Here is a 22,656-nt window from a genome sequence, read left to right as displayed (position 1 = left end):
AAATAGAGCCAAAATAAAAAACTCAACTGCTTGTTATTTAAGGTAAATGTAAAACATTCGCTATTGATTATGCTCAATTGTATGTAGCTAGATACAATAGTCTATGATTTCCTTTGTAAAACAAAAGTAAAATTCTTTATAAATTTGTTTCGTTTCTCAAAAAAGTTAATTTAAGGAGGCAAATTTTCGCAAAATGCATTTATTTTTAACAATATTTAAGAAATTTTAACATTTATTAAAAAACAAGAATTTTTATTGTAAAATTCTTTAAAAAAATTCTCTTAATTTCCCAAAAGGTAATTTAAGGAGCCAAATTTTCCCAAAATACATTTATTTTTAGCAATATTTAATAAATTTTAACATTTATTAAAAAAAACTACAATTTTTGTTAGATTTTTTGATGCCAAATTAATACATACTGGTTATGTTCACTAATAACTAAAGGAAACAGTCAACATTTTCCTTTATAAAACGAAAATAAAACTTCTTGTTCGTTTGTGTGTTTGTGTGCAATAAGTAAACGAAATTGTCTTAAACACACAAGCAATGAAATCAATGGCCATATGAAGCAAAATAAACTATGTTTCTTCGCCAACGACCATACCACGCTGAGTACATCGGTTCTCGTCCGATCACCGAAATTAAGCAGCGTCGGGCGCGGTTAGTACTTAGATGGGGGACCGCTTGGGAACACCGCGTGTTGTTGGCATTGTCCAAATTTTTTTTATTTCATATTATTTTCTTTTTTATTTTTCTCTATTAAATAAAAAAAGAATGAAGTCGATATCTTTATTTTTAACCGAAATAGAGCCAAAATAAAAAACTCAACTGCTTGTTATTTAAGGTAAATGTAAAACATTCGCTATTGATTATGCTCAATTGTATGTAGCTAGATACAATAGTCTATGATTTCCTTTGTAAAACAAAAGTAAAATTCTTTATAAATTTGTTTCGTTTCTCAAAAAAGTTAATTTAAGGAGGCAAATTTTCGCAAAATGCATTTATTTTTAACAATATTTAAGAAATTTTAACATTTATTAAAAAACAAGAATTTTTATTGTAAAATTCTTTAAAAAAATTCTCTTAATTTCCCAAAAGGTAATTTAAGGAGCCAAATTTTACCAAAATACATTTATTTTTAGCAATATTTAATAAATTTTAACATTTATTAAAAAAAAAAACTACAATTTTTGTTAGATTTTTTGATGCCAAATTAATACATACTGGTTATGTTCACTAATAACTAAAGGAAACAGTCAACATTTTCCTTTATAAAACGAAAATAAAACTTCTTGTTCGTTTGTGTGTTTGTGTGCAATAAGTAAACGAAATTGTCTTAAACACACAAGCAATGAAATCAATGGCCATATGAAGCAAAATAAACTATGTTTCTTCGCCAACGACCATACCACGCTGAGTACATCGGTTCTCGTCCGATCACCGAAATTAAGCAGCGTCGGGCGCGGTTAGTACTTAGATGGGGGACCGCTTGGGAACACCGCGTGTTGTTGGCATTGTCCAAAATTTTTTTATTTCATATTATTTTCTTTTTTATTTTTCTCTATTAAATAAAAAAAGAATGAAGTCGATATCTTTATTTTTAACCGAAATAGAGCCAAAATAAAAAACTCAACTGCTTGTTATTTAAGGTAAATGTAAAACATTCGCTATTGATTATGCTCAATTGTATGTAGCTAGATACAATAGTCTATGATTTCCTTTGTAAAACAAAAGTAAAATTCTTTATAAATTTGTTTCGTTTCTCAAAAAAGTTAATTTAAGGAGGCAAATTTTCGCAAAATGCATTTATTTTTAACAATATTTAAGAAATTTTAACATTTATTAAAAAACAAGAATTTTTATTGTAAAATTCTTTAAAAAAATTCTCTTAATTTCCCAAAAGGTAATTTAAGGAGCCAAATTTTCCCAAAATACATTTATTTTTAGCAATATTTAATAAATTTTAACATTTATTAAAAAAAACTACAATTTTTGTTAGATTTTTTGATGCCAAATTAATACATACTGGTTATGTTCACTAATAACTAAAGGAAACAGTCAACATTTTCCTTTATAAAACGAAAATAAAACTTCTTGTTCGTTTGTGTGTTTGTGTGCAATAAGTAAACGAAATTGTCTTAAACACACAAGCAATGAAATCAATGGCCATATGAAGCAAAATAAACTATGTTTCTTCGCCAACGACCATACCACGCTGAGTACATCGGTTCTCGTCCGATCACCGAAATTAAGCAGCGTCGGGCGCGGTTAGTACTTAGATGGGGGACCGCTTGGGAACACCGCGTGTTGTTGGCATTGTCCAAAATTTTTTTATTTCATATTATTTTCTTTTTTATTTTTCTCTATTAAATAAAAAAAGAATGAAGTCGATATCTTTATTTTTAACCGAAATAGAGCCAAAATAAAAAACTCAACTGCTTGTTATTTAAGGTAAATGTAAAACATTCGCTATTGATTATGCTCAATTGTATGTAGCTAGATACAATAGTCTATGATTTCCTTTGTAAAACAAAAGTAAAATTCTTTATAAATTTGTTTCGTTTCTCAAAAAAGTTAATTTAAGGAGGCAAATTTTCGCAAAATGCATTTATTTTTAACAATATTTAAGAAATTTTAACATTTATTAAAAAACAAGAATTTTTATTGTAAAATTCTTTAAAAAAATTCTCTTAATTTCCCAAAAGGTAATTTAAGGAGCCAAATTTTCCCAAAATACATTTATTTTTAGCAATATTTAATAAATTTTAACATTTATTAAAAAAAACTACAATTTTTGTTAGATTTTTTGATGCCAAATTAATACATACTGGTTATGTTCACTAATAACTAAAGGAAACAGTCAACATTTTCCTTTATAAAACGAAAATAAAACTTCTTGTTCGTTTGTGTGTTTGTGTGCAATAAGTAAACGAAATTGTCTTAAACACACAAGCAATGAAATCAATGGCCATATGAAGCAAAATAAACTATGTTTCTTCGCCAACGACCATACCACGCTGAGTACATCGGTTCTCGTCCGATCACCGAAATTAAGCAGCGTCGGGCGCGGTTAGTACTTAGATGGGGGACCGCTTGGGAACACCGCGTGTTGTTGGCATTGTCCAAAATTTTTTATTTCATATTATTTTCTTTTTTATTTTTCTCTATTAAATAAAAAAAGAATGAAGTCGATATCTTTATTTTTAACCGAAATAGAGCCAAAATAAAAAACTCAACTGCTTGTTATTTAAGGTAAATGTAAAACATTCGCTATTGATTATGCTCAATTGTATGTAGCTAGATACAATAGTCTATGATTTCCTTTGTAAAACAAAAGTAAAATTCTTTATAAATTTGTTTCGTTTCTCAAAAAAGTTAATTTAAGGAGGCAAATTTTCGCAAAATGCATTTATTTTTAACAATATTTAAGAAATTTTAACATTTATTAAAAAACAAGAATTTTTATTGTAAAATTCTTTAAAAAATTCTCTTAATTTCCCAAAAGGTAATTTAAGGAGCCAAATTTTCCCAAAATACATTTATTTTTAGCAATATTTAATAAATTTTAACATTTATTAAAAAAAACTACAATTTTTGTTAGATTTTTTGATGCCAAATTAATACATACTGGTTATGTTCACTAATAACTAAAGGAAACAGTCAACATTTTCCTTTATAAAACGAAAATAAAACTTCTTGTTCGTTTGTGTGTTTGTGTGCAATAAGTAAACGAAATTGTCTTAAACACACAAGCAATGAAATCAATGGCCATATGAAGCAAAATAAACTATGTTTCTTCGCCAACGACCATACCACGCTGAGTACATCGGTTCTCGTCCGATCACCGAAATTAAGCAGCGTCGGGCGCGGTTAGTACTTAGATGGGGGACCGCTTGGGAACACCGCGTGTTGTTGGCATTGTCCAAAATTTTTTTATTTCATATTATTTTCTTTTTTATTTTTCTCTATTAAATAAAAAAAGAATGAAGTCGATATCTTTATTTTTAACCGAAATAGAGCCAAAATAAAAAACTCAACTGCTTGTTATTTAAGGTAAATGTAAAACATTCGCTATTGATTATGCTCAATTGTATGTAGCTAGATACAATAGTCTATGATTTCCTTTGTAAAACAAAAGTAAAATTCTTTATAAATTTGTTTCGTTTCTCAAAAAAGTTAATTTAAGGAGGCAAATTTTCGCAAAATGCATTTATTTTTAACAATATTTAAGAAATTTTAACATTTATTAAAAAACAAGAATTTTTATTGTAAAATTCTTTAAAAAAAATTCTCTTAATTTCCCAAAAGGTAATTTAAGGAGCCAAATTTTCCCAAAATACATTTATTTTTAGCAATATTTAATAAATTTTAACATTTATTAAAAAAAACTACAATTTTTGTTAGATTTTTTGATGCCAAATTAATACATACTGGTTATGTTCACTAATAACTAAAGGAAACAGTCAACATTTTCCTTTATAAAACGAAAATAAAACTTCTGGTTCGTTTGTGTGTTTGTGTGCAATAAGTAAACGAAATTGTCTTAAACACACAAGCAATGAAATCAATGGCCATATGAAGCAAAATAAACTATGTTTCTTCGCCAACGACCATACCACGCTGAGTACATCGGTTCTCGTCCGATCACCGAAATTAAGCAGCGTCGGGCGCGGTTAGTACTTAGATGGGGGACCGCTTGGGAACACCGCGTGTTGTTGGCATTGTCCAAAATTTTTTTATTTCATATTATTTTCTTTTTTATTTTTCTCTATTAAATAAAAAAAGAATGAAGTCGATATCTTTATTTTTAACCGAAATAGAGCCAAAATAAAAAACTCAACTGCTTGTTATTTAAGGTAAATGTAAAACATTCGCTATTGATTATGCTCAATTGTATGTAGCTAGATACAATAGTCTATGATTTCCTTTGTAAAACAAAAGTAAAATTCTTTATAAATTTGTTTCGTTTCTCAAAAAAGTTAATTTAAGGAGGCAAATTTTCGCAAAATGCATTTATTTTTAACAATATTTAAGAAATTTTAACATTTATTAAAAAACAAGAATTTTTATTGTAAAATTCTTTAAAAAAAATTCTCTTAATTTCCCAAAAGGTAATTTAAGGAGCCAAATTTTCCCAAAATACATTTATTTTTAGCAATATTTAATAAATTTTAACATTTATTAAAAAAAACTACAATTTTTGTTAGATTTTTTGATGCCAAATTAATACATACTGGTTATGTTCACTAATAACTAAAGGAAACAGTCAACATTTTCCTTTATAAAACGAAAATAAAACTTCTTGTTCGTTTGTGTGTTTGTGTGCAATAAGTAAACGAAATTGTCTTAAACACACAAGCAATTTTTTTTTTTGACATTTTTCGGCTAGAGCCATTATTTATTGAAGAAAATCTTATGACTATACAAAATGACTTATTGCTAATCTATAATAATTAAACATGTGGCTTTTCGCTACCTTCTAAGATCAATTCTTTAAACTATGCTGTGGATAACCACTAGCAGTTACATCAAACAAAAATTTAAATTCAAGTTTATTAATTGTGCCCAAAAAAATCAATTAAAAAGGGCCAAAGTCGGTTGTTTTTTAAGAAAAATATTAGAACTAAGGACTAAAACTAAGAAAAACTAAAGCTACTATTTACATTATTTACATTGATTTTAAAATATATAGCAATCACTGGGTTGTTATATAAACTGTATTGTTGGTGTCCATCGTATTGTACCTTCTATGGTAAAATACAAGTTTTTCCTCATTGTTATAAAGAAGACCTTCATTGTTAAGCAATGGAAGGGCTGCAGGGGGTAAATGTTTTTTGGTGCTTAAGGCACTTGCGTCGTTCGAATATTGCAGGGATTCCTCGATGAGCTCATTCTGCACCGTCTGTGCTGTCTCAACAAAATTCAGGGCTCCTCTCATGAGGAATCTATCAATTCTTTCAAGGTTTGAAGTATCATATATTACCCTACACGATGGTCTTTTAAATGTGCCATTATTGGTGATAGTTGGCCTCAATCCCAGACAGTACGTGATAATCGACCTTTCCCATCTTCTCAACCTATCCATTTGGCTTGAGGAGATTAAATACCAAACCGGAAAAGCGTAAGCAACAATTGGTCTTATGACCTGCTTATAAATTAATAATTTAATTTTGTTCGCTAAACCGCCACTATGGCGTAATACACCATGGTAGCTGAAATATATTTTCTTGGCTCGATCCAATATGAAGTCCACATGTCTGATGAACTCAAACTTTTCATCGAAAATAACGCCAAGATATCTAATCTTGTCAGCCAATTTAATGGTCTCGCCCCCAATTTTCAGGATCGGGCGAGCGGATCTGAAGTTAGGGTATACCACTTTCTTTTTCCCCTTAAAGACGATCGCTGTACATTTGCCCACATTCAGCTTGAGGCCCCACATAGAGAAGTATCTATGTAAGTCCTCAAGATGCATGTTAAGGCATGATGTCACCGTACTGGCTTTAGATCCGGACATGGCCAGGATTACATCGTCAGCGTATAATAGTTGAATACCACCTGGAGGAGGTTCAGGCATATCGCTGACGAATATATTATATAGCATGGGACCCAGGAGAGAGCCCTGGGGGACCCCAGCCATAATTGGTCTTGCGCTAGAAAGACTATCTCCTACTTTCAGTCTAAACCCTCTGTCCTTTAGAAAGCTGGATATAAGCCTGCAGGTTTGGTGGTCAAAGTCTAACTGCTTCATCTTGTAAAGGATCCCATTGTGCCAGACTGAGTCAAATGCTCTGGCAAAATCAAGCCCTACAGCAATGGTTCCCCGTCTCCGATCGAATCCCTTCACAACAAAATTAGAGAAAACAGTGAGGGCATGTGATGTGGAGTGGCCAGTTCTGAATCCAAACTGGCAATTCTTAAGAATTCTTTTATCCTCAACAATAATTTTTAACCGAGTGAGAATAAAAGACTCGAATAATTTCCCAAAAGCAGACAACAAAGAGATTGGCCTGTAGCTTTCAGATTTTTCGGGCTTGCTTCCATGCGCATGGGAAGTAGCCTAGATTCAAACAATGATTGAAGAGAATGGACTGAAAGACAAATATGACATTGCCCGCTTTTTTCAACGCTGTGTCAGGAATTCTGTCCAAACCACACGATTTTTTTGAGGGTCTACAAGCAAGAGCATGGCCTATTGAGCTGGGATGAATAAAGCCTGCTTCTTCCCATCTTGCAGCATTGTCAATAGATGCACCATCAGCAGTAAACGAGTCGCTAAAGTTCGCCATGGGTGACCGGTCGTCCATACTGTCCGCTATTCGATTAACTGAATCGCGGAAGGAACGGTCCACCGGGCCATCCATGGGACTCAGTACTCCCTGTAGATGGTCTGCAAGAACTTCAGCTTTTAAGGTATCGCTGAGTATATGTTCACCATTTGGATTTGTTAGGACCTTGATAGGTTCCCGAGAGGCAAGCCCAGCTGCCACCTTGACTTGCCCGAAGGTCTTATTACCAATTTGAATTCTTTCTCGGAAGCCCTGAAAGCGTTCCTCTTCAAACAAACGGATCGAATCTTCTATTATTCGATCCAAATTTCGAATATCAGCCCTCAGTGAGGGGAATCTGGACGGATCATTTGATCTGCGAATAGTTCTTTGGATTCTTCTTCGCTCCCGGATGAAGCCTAGTATCCTGGGGGGAAGATTCCCCAACGCCATATTCCTACATTTCTGTTTAGGAACAGAATCATCGATGGCATTCTTGAAAACGGTTTCCAAGTTATTTACTGTTGTATCAATCTCTTCAATAGAGGCATTTCTATTTGTCGGTAAAGATATTTCTGACAGACCACGACTTAACCCGCCTCTAAAACGGTTGAGATTAATCCTGTCAAAGTTCAAAAAAGTATTAACTTCTCGTGTAGTGAGCCCACCCAAATGAAGAGTGACTTCGATCGATCTATGATCTGATTCGAAGTCATGACTCACTACAGCATTGTTACCACCAACCCTAGGGAGGCCAGGGGTTCGAATGAATACATCAATGAAAGAACCCCCAGAGTCATTAGGTCTGGTGGGATAATCCGACGAGAAAATTTCAAAATTAGGGCGATCAGCCAAGAAAAGAGCTAGGGCTCACCACTAGTATTGAACTCTGTGCCTCCCCAAGAAGGATGTTTGGCATTTAGATCTCCGCCTATCAAAACCTCTCCTTCCATATAGAGATCTAAGAGGGGCTGGAGGTCAGCAGCAACAAAATTAGTTAAGGGTCGGCAATAGACTGAGGCGAAGAAAATGGGAGATCCATCATCCCTCAGTACCTTGACGACACAAGACTCTATTTCGCCGGTGGAAATGGAGATGCGATCGCAGTGGTACTTATCTCTAAGTAGCACTGCAGTCCCACCCCCATTTCCACCTTCTCTATATTGAATAAAGCACCTAAACCCTTCCAGGCTAAATTTATTAGAAAGTCTGAGTTTATGTTCAGCAATCAGAACTACATCGGGCTTTCGCTCCTTTATAAAGTTCTGTAAATAATGTCTCTTTGTTAAAGAGACAAGTGAATTCACATTTAGAAAAGCTACTTTAAAAGTCAACATTACCGGCTATAAATATAAGCCATGCGGACATGGCAGCGTCTATACCGGCTTTTGCTTGAATCTCTTTGAAAATGGGTCCAAAGGTTTTAGCTCTTTCGCATTTTATATTAAAGTCTGATCCGAAGAAATCGACTATGCTGCTCATACTCGAACCATTATTCGCTCTTGAGGGAGCTGGCTGAGGAGCACGTGGGGGATTATTAGTGGCATTATTACTGCTCGAATTCGTTCTATTAGAGGCAGTATTGCCTCTGGAAGTTGTCGCAGAGGAATATTCATTGCGAATAGTCGACAGGCGTTGAGACCGAGCCTCAGCTCTAGCCACCGAATCAGCTTTGGTTTTGGCTTTCCTAGCCAATATAGACAATCGGCGTGGGCAATCACGTGCACAAGCAGCGTGATCCATACCGCAGTTCGCGCAGGAGCATTGTGGTGCTGGTTTAGTAACCGTTTCTCCAGAAGTAGGGTCTGAAGATACAACCACCTGCTCTTTGTCCTTTGGGGGTATAGGACAATTTTTAGGTTCATGGTTTTTGCCGCATTTAACGCAGCGCGAGGGCATTGTGCAATTTGACAGGACGTGACCAAAGCGCTGGCAATTGAAGCACTGTATTATGTCACGACCTTTGTCTTTTGTAATTTTAACATTACAATCGAAAATGAGTTTAAGTTTGTATAAACTTAAAATGTCAGATTTTTTGGATACACGAAGTATCCACTTATTGTGTGAAATATTAACTAAACCCACAACCTCAACTGGGAAAGGTAATTGGGTTTCAAGAAAAACTTTGACGTTATCCCTGTTAAATTCCTGTGGAAGGTTATTGATGACCAACATGTAGGGCAACAATGACCTGGGCGTGTGCGTATGAAATTTATACCCGCGTTCAGATAATAAACTTCTAACCTTATTGTACATATCAAGACCCTTCACATTTAGAGACAACACAGACGGACGCAAATAGGTTATAGTGAACTCACCTGGTTGATAGTGTTGGTGGAGGATCCCTGAAATTTCTTGGACGCTTACCTCATGAATAGTGAATGCAGGCATAGTTTTTCCGGTATTCGGATTCTTATTAACAGTTGTGATAGTAGTGGTAGATTCAGCTACGACTTTCCTCTGCTTGGGAGCTTCCTTGGTTACTGAGTTTGATAAATTTGATTTAACAGGAACCGACATCTTATTTGATTTCGCAGTAGGCTTCACTGGAACAGGTTTTGTTTTTGGTATTACACCTTTAGCAGCACCATTCTTAGAACTAGACGACGGCTGATCGACGTCTATCGCCATGCCGAGGTTTTCGGCTACCTCGGCAGCCCGGTTATTAATTTCCTTCATAACCGGCTTTACAATCGTTGGAACCGATTTAGAGTTATCGGATGATATTTTCTCCAGAAGCACCTGTGGCGTCTCTTGTTGTATGACACCGAAGGAGGCGATCTGGTCTTGCAGCTTGGCTATGACACGATAGAAGGCGTTTTCACGACCAATTGCTTGAGTAAGTTTTTGGGTTGTCTCATCGAGAGATTTCTTCAACTTGCTAATATCTTCTTTTAGTCTTTCCATATCTTTTTTTGACGTTACATCCGACCAATCAGAAGAAGGGTTGGTGATAATCTTATCACTTTGGACAAATAATTCATTTGAGCCATTGTTGGATGCAGTTGGCTTAGTAGCACCATCTTCCATATTATTGCCACCGAGAACTAAGTCTGCCTCAGTGGACCAGTCAGCAGTTTTAGGAGCAATCGCGCCACCCGCGCTGATGCTATTTTTAATGACAGTCAATTCTTCTGCCAATTGTAATTTTTCTTGTTCTAGACGCTCAATTGTACCTTTGTGCTGGTTTACTAGAGCTTCCAACTTAAGAAAATGGTAGGTTGCTTCCCCATCGTTAATATGGCTGCGCTTCTTCCCAGTCTTGCGCTTTCCAACAGATGAGGTGGACATACCGCCATCGCTGTTTGCATCTTCAGCTGCAAAGTTGTCTTCAGGGTTCACCATTTTATCCGCCATTTTCGTTTTAGTAGATAAAATGCTTCGATTCTCACCCACCTGCATAATATTTGAGCCGGTTGGTATTACACTATTTAGTGTGGTATTTACATTAATACCGCCATCTCCTTCATTTTTGCCGCCGTCAGAATGTGAAGACATCGGCTTTGTATTGCTAGCGGGGTTGATGTGTCCCGCCAGCGCGACTACTGGTTATTGTAACAACCACCACTCGTCACAAGGGTTGATTCACAGCCAGCCAAAAATAATAATATTTTGTGACTACTATGCGCTTCTCACTCTGTACACGTAAACGCATACAAATTGACACTGCTCACGCTTTGCGTCAGAGATAAAATTTTGTTTTCAAATCTTTAGATCTGAAAGTCACTAGGCACTGGGTAATTTTCACCACTGTTTTTCTTTCACTTCACAGTTTAGGTGTTCACTTCACTAGATCACAAGTCAGAATCACACACAAGCAATGAAATCAATGGCCATATGAAGCAAAATAAACTATGTTTCTTCGCCAACGACCATACCACGCTGAGTACATCGGTTCTCGTCCGATCACCGAAATTAAGCAGCGTCGGGCGCGGTTAGTACTTAGATGGGGGACCGCTTGGGAACACCGCGTGTTGTTGGCATTGTCCAAAATTTTTTTATTTCATATTATTTTCTTTTTTATTTTTCTCTATTAAATAAAAAAAGAATGAAGTCGATATCTTTATTTTTAACCGAAATAGAGCCAAAATAAAAAACTCAACTGCTTGTTATTTAAGGTAAATGTAAAACATTCGCTATTGATTATGCTCAATTGTATGTAGCTAGATACAATAGTCTATGATTTCCTTTGTAAAACAAAAGTAAAATTCTTTATAAATTTGTTTCGTTTCTCAAAAAAGTTAATTTAAGGAGGCAAATTTTCGCAAAATGCATTTATTTTTAACAATATTTAAGAAATTTTAACATTTATTAAAAAACAAGAATTTTTATTGTAAAATTCTTTAAAAAAATTCTCTTAATTTCCCAAAAGGTAATTTAAGGAGCCAAATTTTCCCAAAATACATTTATTTTTAGCAATATTTAATAAATTTTAACATTTATTAAAAAAAAACTACAATTTTTGTTAGATTTTTTGATGCCAAATTAATACATACTGGTTATGTTCACTAATAACTAAAGGAAACAGTCAACATTTTCCTTTATAAAACGAAAATAAAACTTCTTGTTCGTTTGTGTGTTTGTGTGCAATAAGTAAACGAAATTGTCTTAAACACACAAGCAATGAAATCAATGGCCATATGAAGCAAAATAAACTATGTTTCTTCGCCAACGACCATACCACGCTGAGTACATCGGTTCTCGTCCGATCACCGAAATTAAGCAGCGTCGGGCGCGGTTAGTACTTAGATGGGGGACCGCTTGGGAACACCGCGTGTTGTTGGCATTGTCCAAAATTTTTTTATTTCATATTATTATACCCTACACCACTATGTGGAGAGGGTATTATAAGTTGGTTTTGGCCAAAAAGTTTGTAACGCATCGAAATAATGGTCGCAGACCCATACTTATATATACCAAAATGAATGTCTCGACGAGCTGAGTCGATCTGGCTATGTGTGTCCGTCCGTCAGTCCGTCCGTCCGTCCGTCCGTCTGTCCGTCTGTCCGTCTGTCCATCTAAACCTTGTAATCACGCTACAGGTCGCAATTTTGATCGGATCGTCAAGAAATTTTGCATGTTGATAGGGGTCCCGGAGGGGAAGAAGCCTATTGATTTTGGTGATGGTCGGATAATATTTAGGGGTCGGAAAGGGCAAAAAACTTAGGTGGATAAAATGACAACGTTTTTTTCCAAAGCGAATATCTCAGCTTCTATATGGCGTATACAAAAAGCAAAACCCGACCATGAAAGTAGAAAATATCACCTTTCTAATGATGTAAAGCAGGAGCTAGTAGGTGATCAAACAACGAAGATATTACAATAGTAGCAAATAAAACCCCAATTTTCATTTTTGCGATTTTAATTATATTGACGAATATCACAGCTTTGGTTGGGGACTTTCCAAAAGCAAAGTCTGACTCTGAAAGTAGAAGATCCCGTCTTTACAATGATGTAAACTAGGTCGGCGTAGGTAACCAAATAACGGAGATATCGCAATAGTCGGTAATACATTCCATTTTTCTATTTTTTTGGAAATCACGCTACAGGTCGCAATTTTGATCGGATCGTCACGAAAATTTGAGGGTTAATGGGGGTCTCATAGATGAAGAAGCCTATTGATTTTGGTGATGGTCGGATAATATTTAGGGGTCAGAATGGGCAAAAAACTTATTTCGAGAAAAGTCAACATTTTATTTCGAAGCCAATATCTCTGTTTCTTTAAGAGGTATATCAAAAGCAAAACCTGGCAAGGAAAGTAGAAAGAATCACCTTTACAACGATGTAAAGTAGGTTGTCGTAGCTGCTCAAACAACAGAGATGTCGCAATAGTCGGTAATGCATCCCATTTTCCGATTTTTTTGTAATCACGCTACAGGTCGCAATTTTGATCGGATCGTCACGAATGATTTGGAATTTTATGCGGGTCCCACAGAGGAAGAAGCCTGTTTATTTTGGTGATGGTCGGATAATATTCAGGAGTCGGAATAAGCGACAAGCTTATGTGGAGAAAAGTCAACGTTTTTTTTCTTATGCGAATATTTGATCGGATATTCACGAATTTTTGGGGGTGGATGGGCGCCCCACAGAGGAAGATGCCTATTGATTTTGGTGATAGTCGGATAATATTTATGGATAGGAATGGGGAAAAACTCATGTGGAGACAAATTTAAAATTTTATTCTTTGTGAATATATCGATTTCTAGTAGGGTTATTTTAACGGCAAAGCCTGTCAATGGAAGGAGAAAAAATTACCTGTACATTAGTGTAAAGTAGGTTGGCGAAGGTGGTCAAACAAGGGATATACCACAATAGTCGGTAATGCATCCAATTCTTTCATTCTAATTGTTCTCATAAGGGACATTCTACAGGTCGAAATTTTGATCGAATGGTCACAAAATGTTGGTTGCTTATGGGGGTCCCAGAGAGAAAGAGGCACATTTTTTTGATTAAAAACCAAAATAAATAGCCGATACGTCCGAAGATTTGCTTTACCACCAATGAAACCAGGTAACGTAATTTGGTGACTATGTGGGTTCGAGTCCTTGGCTTTCCTTTTTCACTTGCAAATAATTTCAGATCATCAAGCTTAACTCTAAACGAGAAAATAAACAAAAATATGTTTGGTTGTAGTCGGATTATGTTCCCTAAAATAAATGTTTACCAGTGAAAAGCTTATGCACAGGGGTAGTGGTGTAGGGTATCACATGGTCGGCCCCGTCCCGACTATAGCCTTTGCACACTTGTTTTCTTTTTTATTTTTCTCTATTAAATAAAAAAAGAATGAAGTCGATATCTTTATTTTTAACCGAAATAGAGCCAAAATAAAAAACTAAACTGCTTGTTATTTAAGGTAAATGTAAAACATTCGCTATTGATTATGCTCAATTGTATGTAGCTAGATACAATAGTCTATGATTTCCTTTGTAAAACAAAAGTAAAATTCTTTATAAATTTGTTTCGTTTCTCAAAAAAGTTAATTTAAGGAGGCAAATTTTCGCAAAATGCATTTATTTTTAACAATATTTAAGAAATTTTAACATTTATTAGTTTAGTTTATTTATTTCCAATTAATTTCTTTTACAATGTTCTCTTAGAGACTAAAAATTATTATGGTAACTTATCCTAACAGAATGAATTCTTTTTCTAGGAATATAAAATTTTATGTTTAAAAGATAGAGGTAAGGCCAGCCCATTTGACATTTTTGATTTTAATTTTGACTTTGTCATTCATTTAATTATTAGATTTTGCAAGAAAATGGAATAAAAACTTGCTATGCATTTTGTATTTTCTTTCTAAACTAAAATAATATACCAATTCAAGACAGGAGAAAACTTATAACTACTATTTACATAAATAAAAGTAAAACAAAAAAAAAACTTATAACTACTTTTTACACTATATACAAGGTTGATTAATTAGAAGATAATTTAGTATTGTTCTGTGCTATACACAAGATCTTCAAAATTGAAAGTTCCATACCTTCTATTATAAAATTTTATTTTTCCATTGCTATCAAATAACATATCATGGTTATTTAGGTGAGGTAGGCACATTGGTGACAAATGTCCATCATTTTCTAAGTATCTTAAAAAAGTGTCTTCACTTATGATACCACTTTGTAACAGTTCGTTATCATGGTTTATGCATCCATCTATTAATTTTAAGGCTGATTTTATCATGAAATTGTCTATTCTAATGAGCTTACTGTTTTCGTATAGTACCTTTCTAGATGGAGATAAGTATCTACCATCTGGAGTTCTTATAGTTTTCATTCCAAGGCAGTATGAAAGCATCCTCCTTTCGAAGATGCGTATTCTTTCCATTTGGCGAGACGAAATGCCAAACCAAATGGGAAATGCGTATGTTAATATAGGACGTATTAGTTGTTTATATATGCAAAGTTTTATGTGACTACTTAGTCCATTTTTTCGGTTAATAACATTTTTTATGATATGAAGACTAGCTTTTGATTTCCTCAAAATGTAGTCAACATGTTTTATGAAAGAAAATTTTTCGTCAATTATGACTCCTAAGTATTTCAATTCTGTTACATTTTCTATTAATTGTCCATTTATACTTAGAGAAGGTGCAAACATTCGACCATTCTTATAAAGAGTTGACTTTTTTCCTTTTATAATTATAGACTTGCACTTGTTTATATTGAGTGTAAGTTTCCATTTGTTAAAGTAATTATTAAGTACCATAAGGTACTCTTTTAGAGAATTCTGCGCAAATTTAGCTCTAGAGTGAGTGGCCGCTATGAGGATATCATCTGCAAAAGTAAGAACCAGTAAGTCATTTTCTGGCTGAGGAAGGTCTGCGAGATACAAATTGTAGAGGACCGGACCAAGGACCGAGCCTTGTGGAACTCCTGCTTTTATTGGGTGTGCTAATGACTTTTCATTTTCAACAAATACTGAAAATGATCTATTTTCTAAATAATTTGTAATTATTCTAACTATAGATTCATTAAATCCAAATTTTTCTGACATTTTTTCTAACATTTATTAAAAAACAAGAATTTTTATTGTAAAATTCTTTAAAAAAATTCTCTTAATTTCCCAAAAGGTAATTTAAGGAGCCAAATTTTCCCAAAATACATTTATTTTTAGCAATATTTAATAAATTTTAACATTTATTAAAAAAAACTACAATTTTTGTTAGATTTTTTGATGCCAAATTAATACATACTGGTTATGTTCACTAATAACTAAAGGAAACAGTCAACATTTTCCTTTATAAAACGAAAATAAAACTTCTTCTTCGTTTGTGTGTTTGTGTGCAATAAGTAAACGAAATTGTCTTAAACACACAAGCAATGAAATCAATGGCCATATGAAGCAAAATAAACTATGTTTCTTCGCCAACGACCATACCAAGCTGAGTACATCGGTTCTCGTCCGATCACCGAAATTAAGCAGCGTCGGGCGCGGTTAGTACTTAGATGGGGGACCGCTTGGGAACACCGCGTGTTGTTGGCATTGTCCATAATTTTTTTATTTCATATTATTTTCTTTTTTATTTTTCTCTATTAAATAAAAAAAGAATGAAGTCGATATCTTTATTTTTAACCGAAATAGAGCCAAAATAAAAAACTCAACTGCTTGTTACTTAAGGTAAATGTAAAACATTCGCTATTGATTATGCTCAATTGTATGTAGCTAGATACAATAGTCTATGATTTCCTTTGTAAAACAAAAGTAAAATTCTTTATAAATTTGTTTCGTTTCTCAAAAAAGTTAATTTAAGGAGGCAAATTTTCGCAAAATGCATTTATTTTTAACAATATTTAAGAAATTTTAACATTTATTAAAAAACAAGAATTTTTATTGTAAAATTCTTTAAAAAAATTCTCTTAATTTCCCAAAAGGTAATTTAAGGAGCCAAATTTTCCCAAAATACATTTATTTTTAGCAATATTTAATAAATTTTAACATTTATTAAAAAAAACTACAATTTTTGTTAGATTTTTTGATGCCAAATTAATACATACTGGTTATGTTCACTAATAACTAAAGGAAACAGTCAACATTTTCCTTTATAAAACGAAAATAAAACTTCTTGTTCGTTTGTGTGTTTGTGTGCAATAAGTAAACGAAATTGTCTTAAACACACAAGCAATGAAATCAATGGCCATATGAAGCAAAATAAACTATGTTTCTTCGCCAACGACCATACCACGCTGAGTACATCGGTTCTCGTCCGATCACCGAAATTAAGCAGCGTCGGGCGCGGTTAGTACTTAGATGGGGGACCGCTTGGGAACACCGCGTGTTGTTGGCATTGTCCAAAATTTTTTTATTTCATATTATTTTCTTTTTTATTTTTCTCTATTAAATAAAAAAAGAATGAAGTCGATATCTTTATTTTTAACCGAAATAGAGCCAAAATAAAAAACTCAACTGCTTGTTATTTAAGGTACATGTAAAACATTCGCTATTGATTATGCTCAATTGTATGTAGCTAGATACAATAGTCTATGATTTCCTTTGTAAAACAAAAGTAAAATTCTTTATAAATTTGTTTCGTTTCTCAAAAAAGTTAATTTAAGGAGGCAAATTTTCGCAAAATGCATTTATTTTTAACAATATTTAAGAAATTTTAACATTTATTAAAAAACAAGAATTTTTATTGTAAAATTCTTTAAAAAATTCTCTTAATTTCCCAAAAGGTAATTTAAGGAGCCAAATTTTCCCAAAATACATTTATTTTTAGCAATATTTAATAAATTTTAACATTTATTAAAAAAAACTACAATTTTTGTTAGATTTTTTGATGCCAAATTAATACATACTGGTTATGTTCACTAATAACTAAAGGAAACAGTCAACATTTTCCTTTATAAAACGAAAATAAAACTTCTTGTTCGTTTGTGTGTTTGTGTGCAATAAGTAAACGAAATTGTCTTAAACACACAAGCAATGAAATCAATGGCCATATGAAGCAAAATAAACTATGTTTCTTCGCCAACGACCATACCAAGCTGAGTACATCGGTTCTCGTCCGATCACCGAAATTAAGCAGCGTCGGGCGCGGTTAGTACTTAGATGGGGGACCGCTTGGGAACACCGCGTGTTGTTGGCATTGTCCAAAATTTTTTTATTTCATATTATTTTCTTTTTTATTTTTCTCTATTAAATAAAAAAAGAATGAAGTCGATATCTTTATTTTTAACCGAAATAGAGCCAAAATAAAAAACTCAACTGCTTGTTACTTAAGGTAAATGTAAAACATTCGCTATTGATTATGCTCAATTGTATGTAGCTAGATACAATAGTCTATGATTTCCTTTGTAAAACAAAAGTAAAATTCTTTATAAATTTGTTTCGTTTCTCAAAAAAGTTAATTTAAGGAGGCAAATTTTCGCAAAATGCATTTATTTTTAACAATATTTAAGAAATTTTAACATTTATTAAAAAACAAGAATTTTTATTGTAAAATTCTTTAAAAAAATTCTCTTAATTTCCCAAAAGGTAATTTAAGGAGCCAAATTTTCCCAAAATACATTTATTTTTAGCAATATTTAATAAATTTTAACATTTATTAAAAAAAACTACAATTTTTGTTAGATTTTTTGATGCCAAATTAATACATACTGGTTATGTTCACTAATAACTAAAGGAAACAGTCAACATTTTCCTTTATAAAACGAAAATAAAACTTCTTGTTCGTTTGTGTGTTTGTGTGCAATAAGTAAACGAAATTGTCTTAAACACACAAGCAATGAAATCAATGGCCATATGAAGCAAAATAAACTATGTTTCTTCGCCAACGACCATACCACGCTGAGTACATCGGTTCTCGTCCGATCACCGAAATTAAGCAGCGTCGGGCGCGGTTAGTACTTAGATGGGGGACCGCTTGGGAACACCGCGTGTTGTTGGCATTGTCCAAAATTTTTTTATTTCATATTATTTTCTTTTTTATTTTTCTCTATTAAATAAAAAAAGAATGAAGTCGATATCTTTATTTTTAACCGAAATAGAGCCAAAATAAAAAACTCAACTGCTTGTTATTTAAGGTAAATGTAAAACATTCGCTATTGATTATGCTCAATTGTATGTAGCTAGATACAATAGTCTATGATTTCCTTTGTAAAACAAAAGTAAAATTCTTTATAAATTTGTTTCGTTTCTCAAAAAAGTTAATTTAAGGAGTCAAATTTTCGCAAAATGCATTTATTTTTAACAATATTTAAGAAATTTTAACATTTATTAAAAAACAAGAATTTTTATTGTAAAATTCTTTAAAAAAATTCTCTTAATTTCCCAAAAGGTAATTTAAGGAGCCAAATTTTCCCAAAATACATTTATTTTTAGCAATATTTAATAAATTTTAACATTTATTAAAAAAAACTACAATTTTTGTTAGATTTTTTGATGCCAAATTAATATATACTGGTTATGTTCACTAATAACTAAAGGAAACAGTCAACATTTTCCTTTATAAAACGAAAATAAAACTTCTTGTTCGTTTGTGTGTTTGTGTGCAATAAGTAAACGAAATTGTCTTAAACACACAAGCAATGAAATCAATGGCCATATGAAGCAAAATAAACTTTGTTTCTTCGCCAACGACCATACCACGCTGAGTACATCGGTTCTCGTCCGATCACCGAAATTAAGCAGCGTCGGGCGCGGTTAGTACTTAGATGGGGGACCGCTTGGGAACACCGCGTGTTGTTGGCATTGTCCAAAATTTTTTTATTTCATATTATTTTCTTTTTTATTTTTCTCTATTAAATAAAAAAAGAATGAAGTCGATATCTTTATTTTTAACCGAAATAGAGCCAAAATAAAAAACTCAACTGCTTGTTATTTAAGGTAAATGTAAAACATTCGCTATTGATTATGCTCAATTGTATGTAGCTAGATACAATAGTCTATGATTTCCTTTGTAAAACAAAAGTAAAATTCTTTATAAATTTGTTTCGTTTCTCAAAAAAGTTAATTTAAGGAGGCAAATTTTCGCAAAATGCATTTATTTTTAACAATATTTAAGAAATTTTAACATTTATTAAAAAACAAGAATTTTTATTGTAAAATTCTTTAAAAAAATTCTCTTAATTTCCCAAAAGGTAATTTAAGGAGCCAAATTTTCCCAAAATACATTTATTTTTAGCAATATTTAATAAATTTTAACATTTATTAAAAAAAACTACAATTTTTGTTAGATTTTTTGATGCCAAATTAATACATACTGGTTATGTTCACTAATAACTAAAGGAAACAGTCAACATTTTCCTTTATAAAACGAAAATAAAACTTCTTGTTCGTTTGTGTGTTTGTGTGCAATAAGTAAACGAAATTGTCTTAAACACACAAGCAATGAAATCAATGGCCATCATCATTTGTGAACAGTGTTAAAAGTGTTTGTGTGATTCAAAAAGCTTAAAAGTGAAGTTCAAAGTGAAGTGGTGATATCTATGAATAGTTTAGTCATAGATAAAGACAAAAAGACTATAAACAATGATAATGGTGTATCTGCTACAAATGTAGCAAATGAGTTTTACTCAAAAAATGCACCTCTAAATGTTAATCGAGATATTGTCGAAAATATACCTAACGACAACATAAACCTTGTGAGTGAACACTCAAATCAACCACCGAATACGGGAACGTTTGTTATACCTTCCCCAAAGACACGAACAACCCTTAACAAAACAACGATTTATCAGGCATCTGAAATGTCTGACAACACTATGGAAGCTGATGCTACCTCAGATAGTGTAACATCTGAGGTTAGCAAGAAGAAGCATAAGCGTAAAAAGAAACATTCAAACAGTGGAGAAAGTGAATACGAGCTTCTTAAATATGACGCTCGAATTCAAGAAATGCAAAGGACGATTGATAACCTTGTTTTACAAAATAAGGCACTTATGGAAAAATTGGCTGAGCTTACAACAGCCACATCTAACAGTATGCAAATCCAAGGCGTGAATAATGAATTGTCGGTCAGTGTAGCCGAAAACACTGGCACTGCGATGAAGGAAGATGTCGTATTGACGGCGTCCAATAACGACATATGGGCGGCTCCTGAAGAAACATCACGAACCATCCTGAAACTAAAACCGAAATTGAAGAAGCCTAATGACATTGCAAAACCAGCAACTCTAACGGCGTCAACATCAACAACTGCGGCTTCGACATCTGCAGCAACAACAAAAGGTACCACAGCAGCTACAACAACCGGACCTGCTACAGCAAACAACAAAGGAAGTAGTCAATCACAACCAAAGCCTGCATCCAATTCTAAAGGTAAACATTTACCATCTATCACATTGTATGATACTAGTTTTATTGAAATAACCAACGTTTTAGATACAAACATTGGTAGAGATAATTATAAGATAAAATTAGTGAGAAAAGGTGTAATGTCCCTTAAAATAACAGGGTTAGAAAATTTTTCAAATACAACAAAATTACTAAAAGAGAGGTGTTATAAATTCCACACCCATACACCCAAGCCGTTAGTTCCTATTTCTGTGTGTGCTGATGGCTTGTCTCATTTATACTCCAAAAATGTGATACAGGAGTTTATGTCTAACTTAGACTTCAAAGTCGACCTAATCGACTGTTACAGTATTGCTGAAGACAAGTGGATCTTCAAACTTGGCAGGTCTACGGACATGCGCAAGTTATATAAAATAAATAAAATAGTGCATAATGACGTCACCTTCGTTAAAGACACTGGACGTGAAGTGATCCAATGTCGTAACTGCCAGCGGTATGGGCATATTTCGCGCAATTGCGGCATGCCATACCGCTGTGTAAAATGCGGACAGGAACATGGACCTGCCAACTGCACGGTCCCGAGCAAAGATGCTCAAAACGAATTAGCGGAAGATGCACCACCCATTGTCTTGTGGTGTGCAAATTGCAACGTAGAAGGCCATGCAGCAAGCTCCCCGGATTGCCCCCGGCGACAAGCTATCCTTCTGAAAAAGAATGAACGTCTACTTGAAAAGGACGCAATTAGAAAGGCGAAATCGGAGCGTTTGGCTCAAATTCGTGCAGGAACATCAATCTCCTCTGCTGCTCGCTCCGTCTTACCAAAAAATTCAGGTTCTATTCAATCCCCAAGAACCCAAAATATTCCTTCTAGAAATATAGGTTCCCCTAAACTACCCCCTAGAAACCAAAATGTCCCTTCTACAATGGGAAATATATTAGGTTTGGACTGCCAATCCTACTTTGGGAAAAGCTTAGCTGATCTACTCAAAGATTTAGATAATTTCCATGAAAAATATCATGAGATCAGGGAAAAAGAAGGGTCAGAAGCTGCGGTGCTAAAGCTTCTGATGCATATTAAGAATTATCAATTATGAAGTGTATATTCATAAATGTTAACTCCGTAGTGTCTTTAGAAAAAAGACACTATCTCAATATTTTTGTTAAAGAACAGAAGCCCGATGTTCTGATGCTTGCAGAACATAAATTAAATAGCAGACATAAATTTGTCATTGATGGGTATACACTTCATAAACAGTGTAGGGAGGGTGGCAGATCAGGTGGTGGAACTGCCATCTTAATTAAAAATTCATATAAATCTGAGCAAATATTGATAAACACAGGCAATATAGAATCTTGCTGTGCCAAACTCTATAAACAAGATGGTAGTGCAATAGTTTTTATTTCGTTGTACCTTCCACCTGGTTTGCCACTCGACCTCTCCGGTCTGGATGAAATCGTACGTTTAGGCTCATCCAACGAGATTATCGTTGGTTGTGACCTGAACGCGAAACATCCAGACTGGGGAGGTAGTATTACTAACAGAGCGGGGACAGATCTTCATAATTATCTCACAGATTGTCCAATATTACACTTACATCCAACGGCTGAGCCAACAAGGCCTAATAGAGGAAATGATTCCTACATAGATTAT

At 33.6% G+C, this 22,656-nt stretch overlaps 13 non-coding genes across 13 annotated transcripts; all 13 read left to right on the top strand.

The window, feature by feature from the left end:
- Positions 1–590: 590 nt before the first annotated feature.
- LOC141388370 (5S ribosomal RNA) lies at positions 591–709 on the top strand. Its single transcript, XR_012408855.1, has one exon. It is a non-coding gene; the product is annotated as a 5S ribosomal RNA (ribosomal RNA).
- A 686-nt stretch (positions 710–1,395) lies between these two features.
- Positions 1,396–1,514, top strand: LOC141388369 (5S ribosomal RNA). Its single transcript, XR_012408854.1, has one exon. It is a non-coding gene; the product is annotated as a 5S ribosomal RNA (ribosomal RNA).
- A 683-nt stretch (positions 1,515–2,197) lies between these two features.
- On the top strand, positions 2,198–2,316 carry LOC141388368 (5S ribosomal RNA). Its single transcript, XR_012408853.1, has one exon. It is a non-coding gene; the product is annotated as a 5S ribosomal RNA (ribosomal RNA).
- Positions 2,317–2,999: 683 nt separating this feature from the next.
- Positions 3,000–3,118, top strand: LOC141388367 (5S ribosomal RNA). Its single transcript, XR_012408852.1, has one exon. It is a non-coding gene; the product is annotated as a 5S ribosomal RNA (ribosomal RNA).
- A 681-nt stretch (positions 3,119–3,799) lies between these two features.
- Positions 3,800–3,918, top strand: LOC141388366 (5S ribosomal RNA). Its single transcript, XR_012408851.1, has one exon. It is a non-coding gene; the product is annotated as a 5S ribosomal RNA (ribosomal RNA).
- A 684-nt stretch (positions 3,919–4,602) lies between these two features.
- LOC141388365 (5S ribosomal RNA) lies at positions 4,603–4,721 on the top strand. Its single transcript, XR_012408850.1, has one exon. It is a non-coding gene; the product is annotated as a 5S ribosomal RNA (ribosomal RNA).
- A 6,411-nt stretch (positions 4,722–11,132) lies between these two features.
- LOC141388364 (5S ribosomal RNA) lies at positions 11,133–11,251 on the top strand. Its single transcript, XR_012408849.1, has one exon. It is a non-coding gene; the product is annotated as a 5S ribosomal RNA (ribosomal RNA).
- A 684-nt stretch (positions 11,252–11,935) lies between these two features.
- LOC141388363 (5S ribosomal RNA) lies at positions 11,936–12,054 on the top strand. Its single transcript, XR_012408848.1, has one exon. It is a non-coding gene; the product is annotated as a 5S ribosomal RNA (ribosomal RNA).
- A 4,080-nt stretch (positions 12,055–16,134) lies between these two features.
- Positions 16,135–16,253, top strand: LOC141388340 (5S ribosomal RNA). Its single transcript, XR_012408842.1, has one exon. It is a non-coding gene; the product is annotated as a 5S ribosomal RNA (ribosomal RNA).
- A 683-nt stretch (positions 16,254–16,936) lies between these two features.
- Positions 16,937–17,055, top strand: LOC141388361 (5S ribosomal RNA). The gene has a single exon (XR_012408846.1). It is a non-coding gene; the product is annotated as a 5S ribosomal RNA (ribosomal RNA).
- A 682-nt stretch (positions 17,056–17,737) lies between these two features.
- LOC141388339 (5S ribosomal RNA) lies at positions 17,738–17,856 on the top strand. The gene has a single exon (XR_012408841.1). It is a non-coding gene; the product is annotated as a 5S ribosomal RNA (ribosomal RNA).
- A 683-nt stretch (positions 17,857–18,539) lies between these two features.
- On the top strand, positions 18,540–18,658 carry LOC141388360 (5S ribosomal RNA). The gene has a single exon (XR_012408845.1). It is a non-coding gene; the product is annotated as a 5S ribosomal RNA (ribosomal RNA).
- Positions 18,659–19,341: 683 nt separating this feature from the next.
- LOC141388349 (5S ribosomal RNA) lies at positions 19,342–19,460 on the top strand. Its single transcript, XR_012408844.1, has one exon. It is a non-coding gene; the product is annotated as a 5S ribosomal RNA (ribosomal RNA).
- The last annotated feature ends 3,196 nt before the right edge of the window (positions 19,461–22,656 follow it).

This window comes from Musca autumnalis, unplaced genomic scaffold (assembly GCF_047663935.1).
Source record: "Musca autumnalis isolate F117 unplaced genomic scaffold, ASM4766393v1 scaffold_92, whole genome shotgun sequence".
NCBI classification, from domain to species: domain Eukaryota; kingdom Metazoa; phylum Arthropoda; class Insecta; order Diptera; family Muscidae; genus Musca; species Musca autumnalis.
Note: the sequence above shows the minus strand (reverse complement) of the source record. Positions and strands in the feature narration are given on the sequence as shown.